We start from the raw sequence: 13607 nt of genomic DNA, 5'->3' as shown, positions 1-13607 counted from the left end.
GGTGAGAAACTCATTCCTTCCTGTCCAATATAAGGCAGAACAAAGGTGTGACTGGGTGTCAGTGTCACTGGGGGTTTTCAATTTCTGCTGATAGAAATGTAAAACTTTCTCAGGACTCTTGGTTTACATGCTGGGAAACCACCTTCCCACTCAGTCCTCATAGAAACTTACCGGTAGGGGTGAAACTTTTTTCTAATCTCTGCCTCACTCCCTAACTGAGCAATACCAGGTTTATATGATTAGAAATTCCCATCTTTAGGCAAAAATACTGGAAGCAGTAGAATAATACTGAGATATTGTTTTGCATTGCATTTGACAGGAAATAAGAAACGTGTGAGGTCCTTTTATGAGTCTCTATCTTTTGACATCCTGAAATTTCTTCCTCATCGTGATATTAAGAATTAAAGAACAGTTTCTGCTGAAGATGAGAGATAGATTCCTAATTTTGGAATATCGTAGAACAGGCCCTAATGCCAACAGTCTCAGGTTAGTCTTAAATCACTAACTTCTTTGGGGGAATAAGAATGGGAATATTCTTATTGTATAAGAATCTTGGGGGTCAGGGGGTTTATGTAGCTATTGTGCTGGACTCTATAAGCTTCACTGCTTTTACACATCTTGCACAAAGTGAAATAATAAAATAATTTTGAAAATTTTTGTCTATCTCATTTATGTTAAGGACTGCCAAGAAAAGTGGGGCGTCTGTGTGTGTGTCTGAGGGCAGGGCCGGCGGGGAGAGAGAGACGGAGAGAGAGAGAGAGAAATTCCACTGAGTGAAGCTGTACTAAAATGGCCAGCCCCTGTATCCTCTTGGAGAAGCTCCTTCAAGTGCTGAAAATTCTGCGTTTCATTTTAATAAAGGAGGTGACATTCCCAATGTAGTGGCACATACAACCCCATCTAATTATATAATAGATAACATTATTTTTCACACTTGAGTATTTTACATGTTTTGCAAGCATTTTTCCAAATCCAGTTTCTACTACAGATTGTAACCCCTTTCGAGGAAGCAGATTTGTATTCTGATTCTTTTTGTATTCTTGCACATAACACATACTGAAAACTGCAGGGATTCAGTAAATCCTGATAACTAGCCGGTTTTAACTCGTAGATAAGATGGTTCTTTAAAGGTTACGAAAAACTTTAGCAAGTAGCAGCAGGAGCAGTCGTAAGCTTTTTTTCTTAAGGAATGCATTTAGGGAAGGATGTGAAAACATTTCAGTTGTCTTGGTAGAATTATTCCTATGATTTCCACTTCTTAAAGAAGGTAACAATAGATATAATTTAAGCGCTTTAGCTGCTGTCGTCATCTAATCTATTAAGCACATAATTGTCCAGTATACACTTTCTTTTTTTACATCCCTTGTGGATCATACCTGCTTCTTGTTTTGTTGTTCAGCATATTTTCATTGTTAGTTCAAATGCCAGTTTTCCTGCCCAGTCAAGTAAGGTATAAAGCATAGAGGGGGCTGTGTCTTTCGGGTGTCAAGACTTCTCTTTCTCTTTGGCTCATTTGATCCATTCTTTTTGGCCTCCATTTCTAGAGTGCACACCTGCCCTACAATTAGCATTTAATGGCAACTGTGAGGCTCATAGTCTCAGATATTTGCAAGGACTCAAGACTGCAGGTGAAAGAAGCAGCAAGCATGCCAAAAATGATAGATTTCCCTTGGTTAGTGAAGGTTACAGATGGAAATACTTTTTTGCACGTGTGTGAACATGCTGGGATTTTAGGACTTATGCTATTAATCAATCTGTACTAAAACAGAAACAGTTGCAAATATGTAATATAGAGTATCAATGGAGTAGAAAACAAACCTTTAACTAAGCCTGATTGTTTTTTGAAGTTGAAAAATGTTGCCAGCCTGTTTTGATGTCATTGAAAATGTTTAGAAGCTTTCCTGAAGAGTTGATTAATATATGAAGATCAGAAAAGGCAATTTTGAGTCTAATTTTGTTTGTTTACATTGTAATACAGTATTCTTGGCTTTGAAATTCTGCAGGGTGGAAAATGACTGTCAGTGTGAAACAAAGTAGTCTATTGAAAAGAACATTGTGTCTAAGTCTAATAGGGAACAGCTGATACCAGCCCAATGTATGATATCCAGAATTACAATATCTTAATCAGTCTGAATAGTTCCTTACTGGTAGAGTCAAGTCCAGATTTGGCCAAGGGGGAGTCTTTGGCCCCTCACCTCTTAGTACAAGAACCCAAAGTGGGGAGTTGGTGGGGAGTCACTCTGGTCCAGGGTGGAGGAACGAGGATAGTTTGGCATCTTGATGAGCTGCAGACTAGAGCATCTGCCATATGCACAAAGGTGGAAGCAAAGTCATGAAGGAAGGGCTGGCATGGCTCCAGTGGTAGGGCCTGGAAATCTTGATGATGCTCCAAGAAGCTTTTCCAATGACTTCTTGACTTTAGTAATGCTAATGAACTAGATTATAATTCTATTTGTAATTATATTTTGGCACTCAGCCTTTGGAGGAAGAAGTCTTAGTTCCAGAAAACTTGCTGTGCAAGAAAATAAAAAAAGGAATTTTACCCAGAGTTTCTGCCTTCTTGGTTGAAACATGAGTATTCAAAGAGAAGTAGATACCTGCTGTAGAGTGATTTCACTTCTTCCTTTTTCCAGGAAAGTTCCAATTTCATATATTTTCCCCATTATTTTATCATTGATATCTCCTAGAAACCACAATATTTTGGTGGTTGTACCTGCTAGACTGTCTTTCAAATCTGGAAGGAACACAAAAAGTCTTTTATAGGATCACAGGTCTTGGTTTGGGGTTCAGAAAATAAGGTCACCACATGTAGGAGATAGAACTGAAAAAAAAAAAACCCTAAAATCAACTTAATCTTCTACCCCTTTGGGTAGATACTAGAGTTTCCAGGCCAGATTGTGACACAGCCGCTGCTTGAATATCTCCCCTAATAGATTGGAAACTCACTCATAGTGGGGAAGGCATCTAATTATTAGTAAGCTTTGTATTTTTAATCAAAACTCTTTCCTATAGTCTCACTCATCAGGAACAACAGAGAATGTTTTCTTTTTTTTTTTTTGACAGTTCTTCAGATATGAAGATAGTTCATATCTCTGAGTCTTCTCTCTCCCAGGCCAAGGTTAACCAAGCCCTTTAATCACTTCATTCATAATGAGATTTTCACCATTCCAGGGGTCTTAACGCCCTACTTTAACTTTCATTTTCCTGGTCTAGCTTTTGCAGAATAAAACTGGAACCCCCTTGCCTTAAAAAAATTCCTGATAATGCAGTTTAAGATTGTTTTAGTTCATTTTACAGCCACATATTACTTTGGTTTAGACTAATCTTGTGGTCAATTGATGCCTTTTGGTCTATTTCAAATAAATGACTATCATCACCCCCTTCTCCCCCCTCCCCCCAATCCGTGAATGTGATGCTTAGAATTGGTATATGGAACTTCATCTTCATACCTAATATATATATATTTTTGAGTTCTGGCCTGCCATTCAAATCTCAAACTCTCATAAAATCCTGATTTTTTTCACCTAATGTACTAGTTTTTCCAGTCAGCTGCACATTAAAGTAGGTTTCTCATGTTTTTATAAGTGTTATCATCATCTTGTAAAAAAAGGACACACTTTTTAGTGAGACGGATCTTGGATTTTAATCCCAGCTTCATCGTGTAACTGCTGTCTGATGTTAGCCAGTTATTTAAACTCCCTGAACCCAGTTTTGCTCACCTCAAACTGAAGATGATAATTTCTACCGCTTAGTTTTGTTGTGAGCATCTCCAGCAGTGTAAGAGCAGAATACAGTCCCTATCACGTAGTAGGTAATGGTGATGATAGTAATAACAATAATAAAGATAAATGTTTTCTTGACTGGGAATCAGAATCAATTTTCTTGTTATCTTTCTTCTTTTCTGTCAGAGCTAATATTTTGGAAAAGGGCAAGGACAGAGCACTGTAGCCAGTAGAGACCATTCTCCAGGTTGACATTCACTAATTGACAAATGTTATTGAGCAATAAATACTTACTGAGGACATCTATGTTTTAGTACTCTCCTAGTGACTAGGAACTCAGTGGTAAAAAAGATAGCAAAGTCCCTGGCCTCATGGAGTTCACATTCAAAAGGCCAGGGCTACTGCCTAACATAGGGACATAATTCACATAGAATTTGTTGGTTCTGCAAGAGGAGGAGAGAGACAAATTATGTGTGTATGTACATATATACATAATATATATAATATTGTATATAATACAATGTCAGATAGTGAGAAGAACTAGAATCTATAATATGATGTCAGGTAATGACATGAACTATACAGAAAAAGAAAACAAGGTATTCAGTGTATTTAGAGGGCAAACGCTATCTTATATCATATGGTTAAAGGCTTCTTTAAGGAGGTGAAACTCAGGTAGACTCCTAATGGAGGGGGGCCATGAGCTGTGCAACTCTCTGAAGGAAAAGTGTTCTAATCAGAAGGACATTGGTTCATAAATGTAAGCTTTTTTGGTATGAATGGTCAACCAGGTATTTGTTCTCTTAAAAGCACTGTCTTATCCATCAGATATCCAAGAATAGTAAGAGACTTTGTAAATGTGCTTACCCTAACTAGTTTAAACCACAGATCGATCTGAACTTGTCTGAGGATTCTGGGGAGGCACAGGATTTGTATTCCCTTGCCCATATGAAGGCCTTTCTCTCTCTGGTATTTCTCCTTGAGCAAGTGTGCAACTTCATGGAACATAAAGCAAAGGAGGGGACCCATCACCCAGCCAGATCAAATGAATCAACCCTTGTGGCCCTTGGGGTGACAGGGGCCCCATCAAGGTTGCTGTCCCACCGCTTACTGTACACATGACATCCTCACTCTCACCAGTCCTTAAAGCTACACACACAAGAAGGCATGTAGAATCTGTTACTTTTCTTTAGTGAATCCATCCTGGCTCCTAGTGATCACCACTTCCTTTTTAAGGGCTGACACACCATCTAGTCATACCCTGTTTCAAAATCAAGCTTGCATATCTGTAGGTCACAGATTACACTTTCCTCCACCTCATTTTGAAAAATTAGAATACCAATTTCCTAGCGCTACACCTCTCTAGTACATATCTCTAATACCTTGCCCCAGCACCTTTTCAACTCTCTATGACCCTGTGAAGATTACTGACAGTGACTCTTAGATTTCATCAGCAAAGTCTCTTCATACTCCAGGATGTAATTTGTTTAGGCCTGGAGACATAAACTCATTTAAAACAAGATTGTCTCCTGCTATCACCTTACCTATCTCATTCTTCAGTTTCTTCTAAACTACATTTATTCAGCTCTCCTGGGTTTAAAGATCATTATCCCCGATAAAGATGGTGGAAATACAACAGGAGTGGAGACATATGACTTTCTCTTTGTTATTTGTTAATGTTATATCTTCTGCCCCAAGCAGTGAGTCTGTGTTTTTTAGGTTTATCTTTTTACTTTGATTGTAGCTGATAAGAGGGATATGTGTATGTGTGTGCATGTGTATGTTTCTGAGTTTGTGGATGAAGGCTTAAGCATTTTTCACTTCAACTTATTGAGGGATGAATTCTCCCATCTTGTTGATTCATTTCAATACTCCTACGCCTATTTTCCCTTGCTTCAGTTTGTGGTTTTACGTGAAGGCTCTAGAATCACACCATCCAGGGTCAAATCCTGATGGTTCACTTCCTATAGCATGGGCAACTTAGTTCACTTATATGAACCTGAGTTGGCCTTGTCTATAAAATGGAGGTAATAATACTTAAGGACTTGAGGCCAGGCGCATTGCTCACACCTGTAATCCCAGCACTCTGGGAGGCTGAGGCAGGTGGATCACCTGAGGTCAGTAGTTCAAGGCCAGCCTGGCCAACATGGTGAAATGCGGTCTCTAGTAAAAATACAAAAATTAGCCAAGTTTGGTGCCATGTGCCTGTAGTTCCAGCTAGTCAGGAGGCTGAGACGTAAGAATCGCTTGAACCTGGGAGGCAGAGGTTGCAGTGAGCTGAGATCGTGCCACTACACTCCAGCCTGGATGACAGAAGGAGACTCTGACTCCAAAAAAAAAAAAAAAAAATTTAAGAGTAAATGATTTAATGTACATAAAGGGCTTAGAAGAGTGTCTGGCACATAGTAAGTGCTAATCACCACCAGCATCATCATTTTTTAATTTATTCCTATCATCTTTCCTATATATATTTCAGAGATCTTCCTGGTCAGCCACAGTTTGTCTTATGGTTAGGACACACTTAATCCAATTCTTTGTATATTCTATCTCTGCGTATTTAGGCCCAAACAGTGAGCATTGATATAAATGATGATGTGAGGCTCTCAAAGCACATAAATCATCAAAGAAATATGAAATTGCATTTAATGTACTCATGGCGGGAGCAAAGTGAATAGATGCGTTTTACAAAGGCTCTCAGCCAAGTCTGGTTTGAAATAGAACAGAGACTTTATAACATTCTTGCTCTAACTAATAGAAGCTGTAGATAGATCTGAGCTTGTCTGGGGGGCTCTGGAAGGCATAGATGAAAGAATTTTCTTCTTAATCAGAGAACCCAAATAAGCAACATAACCATTTTCAAGCATTCTGGCTTAGTTCAAATGCTTAAGGAAAAACTTATTTGTCCCACATAAGGCCAAACAAATCTATAAAACCTTTTGGGAATCCAAAAATTTTGTTTCATATCTGTATTACAAGGCAAACTTGAATCACTAAGGGAATCCTCAGCTTATCGACCTTTGGACCATATGATAGCTGTTGGTGGGACATTTGATAGAATTTAATTGGTTGCTGTATGGAGTGCCTGTGTACTTATGTTTTTGTAGTGAATTTCCTTTGGTGTAACAGCCATCGTCACATTCCTGGCCTTATTTGTTTGTTTGTTTGTTTTTGGTGTTGTTTGTTTGTTTGAGACTGAATTTTGCTCTGTCACCCAGGCTGGAATGCGGTGGCACAATCTCAGCTCACTGCAACCTCTGCCTCCTGGATTCAAGCCATTCTCCTGCCTCAGCTTCTCGAGTAGCTGGGACTACAGGCACGCACCAGCTGGGACTACAGGCACGCGCCACCACGCCTGGGTAATTTTGTATTTTTAGTAGAGATGGCGTTTCACCATGTTGGCCAGGCTTGTCTTGAACTCCTGATCTCAGGTGATCTGCCCACCTTGGCTTCCCAAAGTGTTGGGATTACAGACATGAGCCATGGTGCCCGACCCTCCTGGCCTTCTTTGATTGAAGAAGGAAGTGAATCTACTTAACTGTCTTTCTTGGACCTCTCCTATTTCCAGGACACTGACACATGTCAGAAAATTACAGAAGCAGCCACAGCCTGTGTAGGGAGGGCCCCAGAGTATTGGAGGGATGCCTTGGACTGGTGGGTAAATCTGACTAATTAAGGAGTATTAGCAAGTCCATTTGTTCTCAATTCTCCAGCGAAATTCTCTCAGTCTTATCAGTTAAAATAATAAAGCTGATATTTTGATCTCTATATGTATGTATTCTGTGTCTTGTTTCTAGATAAGTTAACTTGAAAAGGGAAGAGAGAGCTATTATTTATTGATCTGCTCATACCTCAAATGGTGCAAACAAGAAGAGTGAAGGTAAGCAATAGTCATTAGCTCCTTTCTTTACATGTAACCAAGATGTGAACCAAGACAGTCTTGATCAGTTGAATAATTTATCCCTATGAGTCAATCAAAATCAAACGTCACTGAGTCCATGCTCTGGAGAGGAAAATACGGATTTTTAGTGTCATAGATACTAACCATTAATCAGCTATTGGTTATTTGGAAATTGATGGTGTCTGTTCTTTGTCCAGAGTTTGCTGCCTGTTTTGCAGTGTACGTAGTTCATGCTTGTTCTAGTTCTACAATTCACTCCAATTTATGGGTTGTGTATAATAACATGCAGCTGATCCTTGGTTTCCAACATGCTCAGGTTAACCATAACGATTCCAACTTCTGTTTCATGTTACGTCTTGGTGTGTTTACCCAAAACACACAGAGTTCTATTGGAAGGAATGTAAGGCAAAGTGTAAAATCATGAGAGGAGTTCATTGCACTATGCTGGACTAATGTTTGGCTAAATTTATGTCTTGGGGGTCGATTTAGAAACAATGCTTTCAATTCCCTTTTACCATATACGTCAGAAGAATTTCCAGTTATATGATGTTTTGACTTGGTTTCAATATGTTCTAGTACAAATAGCCGGGGACAAATTCTTCAGCTGAATACATCTGAGAGATGAATTGTTTAATTGATCTGACAGTCTTTAGGCAACCTGTGAAAAAAGGATCTGATTGATTTCCCTCTGGGAAAACCTGCCCTTTTTTCCACCTTTCATCAGAGTTAAGCAAACAGACAGACAAACAAACAAAAGATAAATCCAGGAAGCTGTGATGAAAAAGGAGCTGCTGGCAGCATGTAGGCAGAGGCCAAAGCTAAAGAGATCTGAATGGAAAGTGACTTTCTTTCTGGGGATAGAGTGTGAGGCTTTTTTATTAGTTGGAAGATAGAGGAATCTCATTGTCTTGGGGAAAAGAGAAAGTTTGAGCAGGATAAAGAGCAGAGGTCATATAGATGCAAAGAAACGAAGGTAGGAAATGTCTTAAAGTTTTGTCTGTGCAACAACTATCCAGTAGCTAGAGACATCCTTTGTCTCCTCTTAATGAGTATAAACCAAGCTTAAATCCTTGTTAAGCTAGAGAGAACTAGAGTAGACTGGAGGGTGGAAAGATAAAAGGTGGCCTGGATGTACAGGAGATGGGATATTGATGCAAGTAACCAAAAAATAGGGCCAGATTTAATAACTAGTTAATGAGCATAATTCAAACAAATTGACCAGAAGAGAAGACCCTGGATGCAACAGGCAGGACCTTCCAAGGGTAGAAGGAAATGAGCAGAGGAGACATTAGTTCTCAAGATGAAGAACCACAGAGAACTCTGGTGGTGAGCCACAGCTTTAATGCCAGGAAAGCCTGAAGATAGTATTCTTTGGGATGCAGATTAGGGATTGGTTTTTCCAGGGGCCAGATACCAGAGTTGAATCTAAATTAAAAATGAATGAAACGTGTTGATCAACCGCTATGTACCCGTCACTGTGCTTGGTATTGAAGATAGAATGGGGGTGGGGGGCAAGACAACCTAACTTCCGCCCTCCTGGGGCTTACAATTCAGAAGGAGGTAGAGCAAATTAAAAGTTATAGGCCAGATGCAGTGGCTCATGCTTGTAATCTCAGTGCCTTAGGAGGCTGAGGAAGGAGGATCACTTGAGGCCAGGAATTTGAGACCAGCCTGGGCAACAGAGCAAGACATTGTCTGTACAAAAAATAAATACATAACATAAAAAATTAGCTGGGTATGGTAGCAACGGCCTGTAGTCCCAGCCACCTGGGAGGCTGAGGCCAGAAGATTGCTTAAGCCCAGGGATTTGAGGCTGCAGTGAGCTATGATTACATCACTGAACTCCAGCCTGGGCAACAGAGTGAGAGACCATCTCTAAGATTAATAATAATAATAATAAAATAAAAAGTTGCAAGTGCTAAGTGGTACAGGGTATCATGGCAACACATAGGCCATACCTGACCCAGTACCTGGGAGTGAGGTTAGGGGGATCTTTCTGGAGAAAATTACCTCTAAGCTGAGACCTGAAGGACAAGTTGGAGTTAGGCAATCAAGGAACAAGGAAGAACATTCCAGGCCAAGTGAGCAGGATGTGGGAAAGCCTGGGGGATAGGCGAGAAAGAGCTTCAGAGTTAAGGATTCAGAAATCTGAAAGTAGGTTAACATCGCACTCCAGGCACTTTTTACAGGTAGTGAGTTTGCATGAGTTTGAGTCTGTAGAAAGAAGTTTGAGTCTTGACAAAGTCACCAGGTGGAGGACATTTCTTGACGTTTGTTCTTTGGGATGCAAGTGTGGGGGAATACAATGGCATTGAGGGGGTCCCCAGGACTTTGGTGGAGAACCCAGCAAGCCCGTTGGCAGGGAGGTCAGCGGGACAGTGGAGCAGGTTTTGTGCGATTCTCTGGATGCTTGGGCCATGGCCAGTAGACCACATGCTGCCAAGTTCAGAAGAAAAGAATCATACTGCATAGGAAAGTGAATCTTGCACGTGGCCAGAAAAAGGAAAGACAATTTAGTTTTATATGTTACATTTTAGTAATAGTCATTTGTAACAGCGTAATGAAATTTGTGAAAAAAAGTTCATTTCCAGAAGAATAATCTCTAACTGATATGCAATGCCACAGTAGGATTTGTCCAGGTTTTAATTTGAGTTTGAACAAATAATGTAAGATACTAGCCTGGGTGAGATAAAAGGAAATCTCTCTGCTTTCATCTCTCCATGATGGAAATAATAACTACTTTATTTCAAAACAAGTTTCCAATTAGTTTCTGTGAAATATTATTATCCCCCTTTCCCAGATACTGTAGCTCATTTTGAAACTTAATTTTGATAATATATAAACACTTCTGAAACTTGCTCTACAGGAACGACAGTTATATTTGAAGGGAAGGATGCTGCTGAGCTGTAACTGTATTATTTGGGATGGTTCTAAATAATAGTAAAAATAATAAAAGGGAATCAGTCAAAGTGCAATCTCATTTCATGGCTATTTATGACCTAGCAAGGACTTATCTTCACCAAGAGCACAGATGAAGCAAGGCCACTTTCTCCAAAGTTATTCAGTGGAAATTTTTCCTTTCAGCACTAGTTATGGGCTTTACTTAAGAATATATATCATGTTGTTCCTATTTATGGAGACGGTATTGTTTACATAATTAATGAATTAAGCATAATGCAACACCTACTGTGTGCCAGACATGGCCTGAGGCTTGTGTGCTGGGATTGGCATGGTGAATTAGGTAGATGTGACCTCTGCCTTTGGGGGACTTATAATCTAGAGGAGAGGGGCGGGAGTTTAAAATTTTCTCTGTCTCTGTCTCTCTTTCTCCCCTCCTGTCCCCACACACACAGTGATAGAAATAAGAGGTCTATGGGCTTGAGAACACATAATAGGAAGAGTCAGACTGATCAGACTGATTACACTGGACAGGGAAAGGCTTTGATATGATTCAGTTGAGGTAAAGTATAGATTAGTTATGATACAAGCTAAACTCTGTCACAAAGATGCTACATTTTCATGGCTTCAATAAGATGTAAGTTTCTTTCTCTTTTATATGGCAGAGGTGAGCAGTTCAAGGTTGGTAGGCAGCTCTGCCATCTTCAACATCTGGCTTCCAATCCTACCTCTGTGGATACCATGTTGAGCCAGAAGGAGGGGAGAAAGAAATGGCTTTCAAGCGGTGACTTGGCAGCTGTACACATCATTGTTGCTTGGCCAGAATTTAGTCACATGACCACACCTAGCTACAAAGTAGGCCAGAAGACTTTGTTAGTGGTGATAGCTAGCTGCATGGGAGTTCTATTTAAAAGGAAGATAAGAATGGATGCTGGTGGGCAGAGGGGACAGTCTTTGGCACAGAAATGAAGGACGAGTAAGAGCTAATTAGGCTGAAGTGAAGGGAGACAGACGGGTAGCACATGGAAAGGCCGCATCACTGGAGGAAGTGTGGTGACCTTCACTGAAAGTGGGTCACGGGCCTGGGTCATAGAGGTGGGCAGATTCAAGGTGAGCTGGGCAGGAGCCAGATTACGCTTAGCTTATGGTTCAGGGCAAACCGTTGGTTTTCATTCTAGAGCAAGTGAAGCCATTAGGGTTGAAAATGGAAGGAAGGGGACCCATGAAAATTCTCTCTTTGAAGAGATCACCTATTACAGTGTGGAGAATGGATCAGAGGGCACAGTAGTCATACACCACATCAGGCACCATGCTAGATGCTGGGAAATGGCAGCTGAGCAAGACAGACCCAATTTCCAACCTCCCAGAGTTTACTTTCTGTGGGAGGGAGGGAGAAAGCTAAGGAAGAGCTAGGAGCCACAAGGGATAACTTTCCTCCGACAGAGCCAGGCAGGGACTGTCAGTGACATTTTGGCTATAAGCTGGGAGAGGCCCTGGTTCTGCTTTAACTGCAGCTTCTCTCTCCGTAAATGGAGGAAGCCCCCAACAATGGGTTAATTCAAGGGGGAGGTATTTTTTACCGGCTTCTTCTTCTTCTTTTTTTTTTTTTCTTTTTTTGAGACAGAATCTTGCTCCATCGTCCAGGCTGGAGTGCAGTGGCATAATCTCGGCTCACAGCAACTTCTGCCTTCCAGGTTCAAGCGATTCTCCTGTCCCAGCCTCCGGAGTAGCTGGGATTACAGGCGTGCTCCACCACACCTGACTCATTCTTGTATATTTTTGGAGAGACGAGGTTTCACCACGTTGGCCAGGCTGTTCTCAAGCTCCTGGCCTCAAGTGATTCGATCACCTTGGCCTCCCAAAGTGCTGGGACTGCAGGCATGAACCACCACAACTGGCCCAGCTTATTTTTCTTAATAGAAGTAAAATTCACATAACATAAAATTAACCATTAACCACTTTAAAGTGTACAATTCAGTGGCATTAAGTGCATTCGTATATTGTATAACCACCATCTCTATCTAGTTCCGAGACATTTTCATCACCCAGAAAGGAAAGCTCATATCAGTTAAGCTCCGTCATACTCCTACTCCCTGTATCTCAAAACGCTGAAAACCCATTAGCCTGCTTTCTGTGTCCATGAACTTACATATTCTGGAGGTTTTGTATAAATGGAATTATGCAATATGTAACCCTTAGTGACTTGCTTCTTTCACGCAGCATGATGTTTTTGTGGTTCATCTATGTTATAGCATGTATCAGTATTTTATCCTTTTTCATGGCGGAACAATATTCCATTGTATAGATAGACCATATTTTGTTTATCCATTCATTCATCGTTGGACATTTCTACTGTTTCTGCCTTTTGGCTGTTGTGAATAGTGCTGTTGTAAACATTTGAGTCCACTAGCTTATTTTTTTCCCCAAAGTAGGTTTTTTCATCCTATGTGTAAAAAACCAACAGGAGAGGAAACAAAAGATGAAGTGAATTCTTCTGTCCTCAGTTGTGTACGGCCACCCCCATCACTCTGACCCAAGTGCATCTGCAGGCTCGAGGGTCCTGCCGTACTCCACTCAGGCTCTCACAATTCTCTCCTGTTGCCTGCCCCACTTCTATTCTCCATGCCAGCTCTTCTGTTCTCCCAGTGGGATTTCCGTGGTCTCTGCAAGAAACTCCACACCTCTGCTTTCGCTTCCTGTCTTCTCACTCCTCTTCCCATCACCCACACCTGGAAACCCCACCCCCATTCCTGGCTTTCCAGACCCCGTCGATCTTCATGATTGCCTTTCTTCAAAGTCAGCACAGTGTCATCATTCGAGGAAGGTGGGAACAGTGTGAGGAAGTGAGGAGAGGACTGTTGATGCCCGAGGAGGTCAGTTGGTTCATTCTTTCCTATTCATTCATTCACTCATTGTTTTATTCATTCTTCCAACGAAGATTTATTGAGCACTCACTCTAGATAAGAAACTGGTGCTGAAGCTTCAGACATGGACACATGGCCTGGCTGTTTTGGAGCTCACAAGTGAGTCAGATGTCTAAACAAGCCACAAGACAATACAGACTTTTAATAGGGGTACAAACAAGGTAT

At 40.8% G+C, this 13607-nt stretch overlaps 1 long non-coding RNA gene across 1 annotated transcript; it reads left to right on the top strand.

The window, feature by feature from the left end:
* The first annotated feature begins 350 nt into the window (after positions 1 to 350).
* Positions 351 to 13383, top strand: LOC131383764 (uncharacterized). Its single transcript, XR_009214015.1, has 3 exons — positions 351 to 486; positions 7517 to 7599; positions 12948 to 13383. It is a non-coding gene; the product is annotated as an uncharacterized LOC131383764 (long non-coding RNA).
* Positions 13384 to 13607: the final 224 nt, after the last annotated feature.

Source organism: Hylobates moloch, unplaced genomic scaffold (genome assembly GCF_009828535.3).
Source record: "Hylobates moloch isolate HMO894 unplaced genomic scaffold, HMol_V3 SCAFFOLD_6, whole genome shotgun sequence".
Taxonomy (NCBI): domain Eukaryota; kingdom Metazoa; phylum Chordata; class Mammalia; order Primates; family Hylobatidae; genus Hylobates; species Hylobates moloch.
Note: the sequence above shows the minus strand (reverse complement) of the source record. Positions and strands in the feature narration are given on the sequence as shown.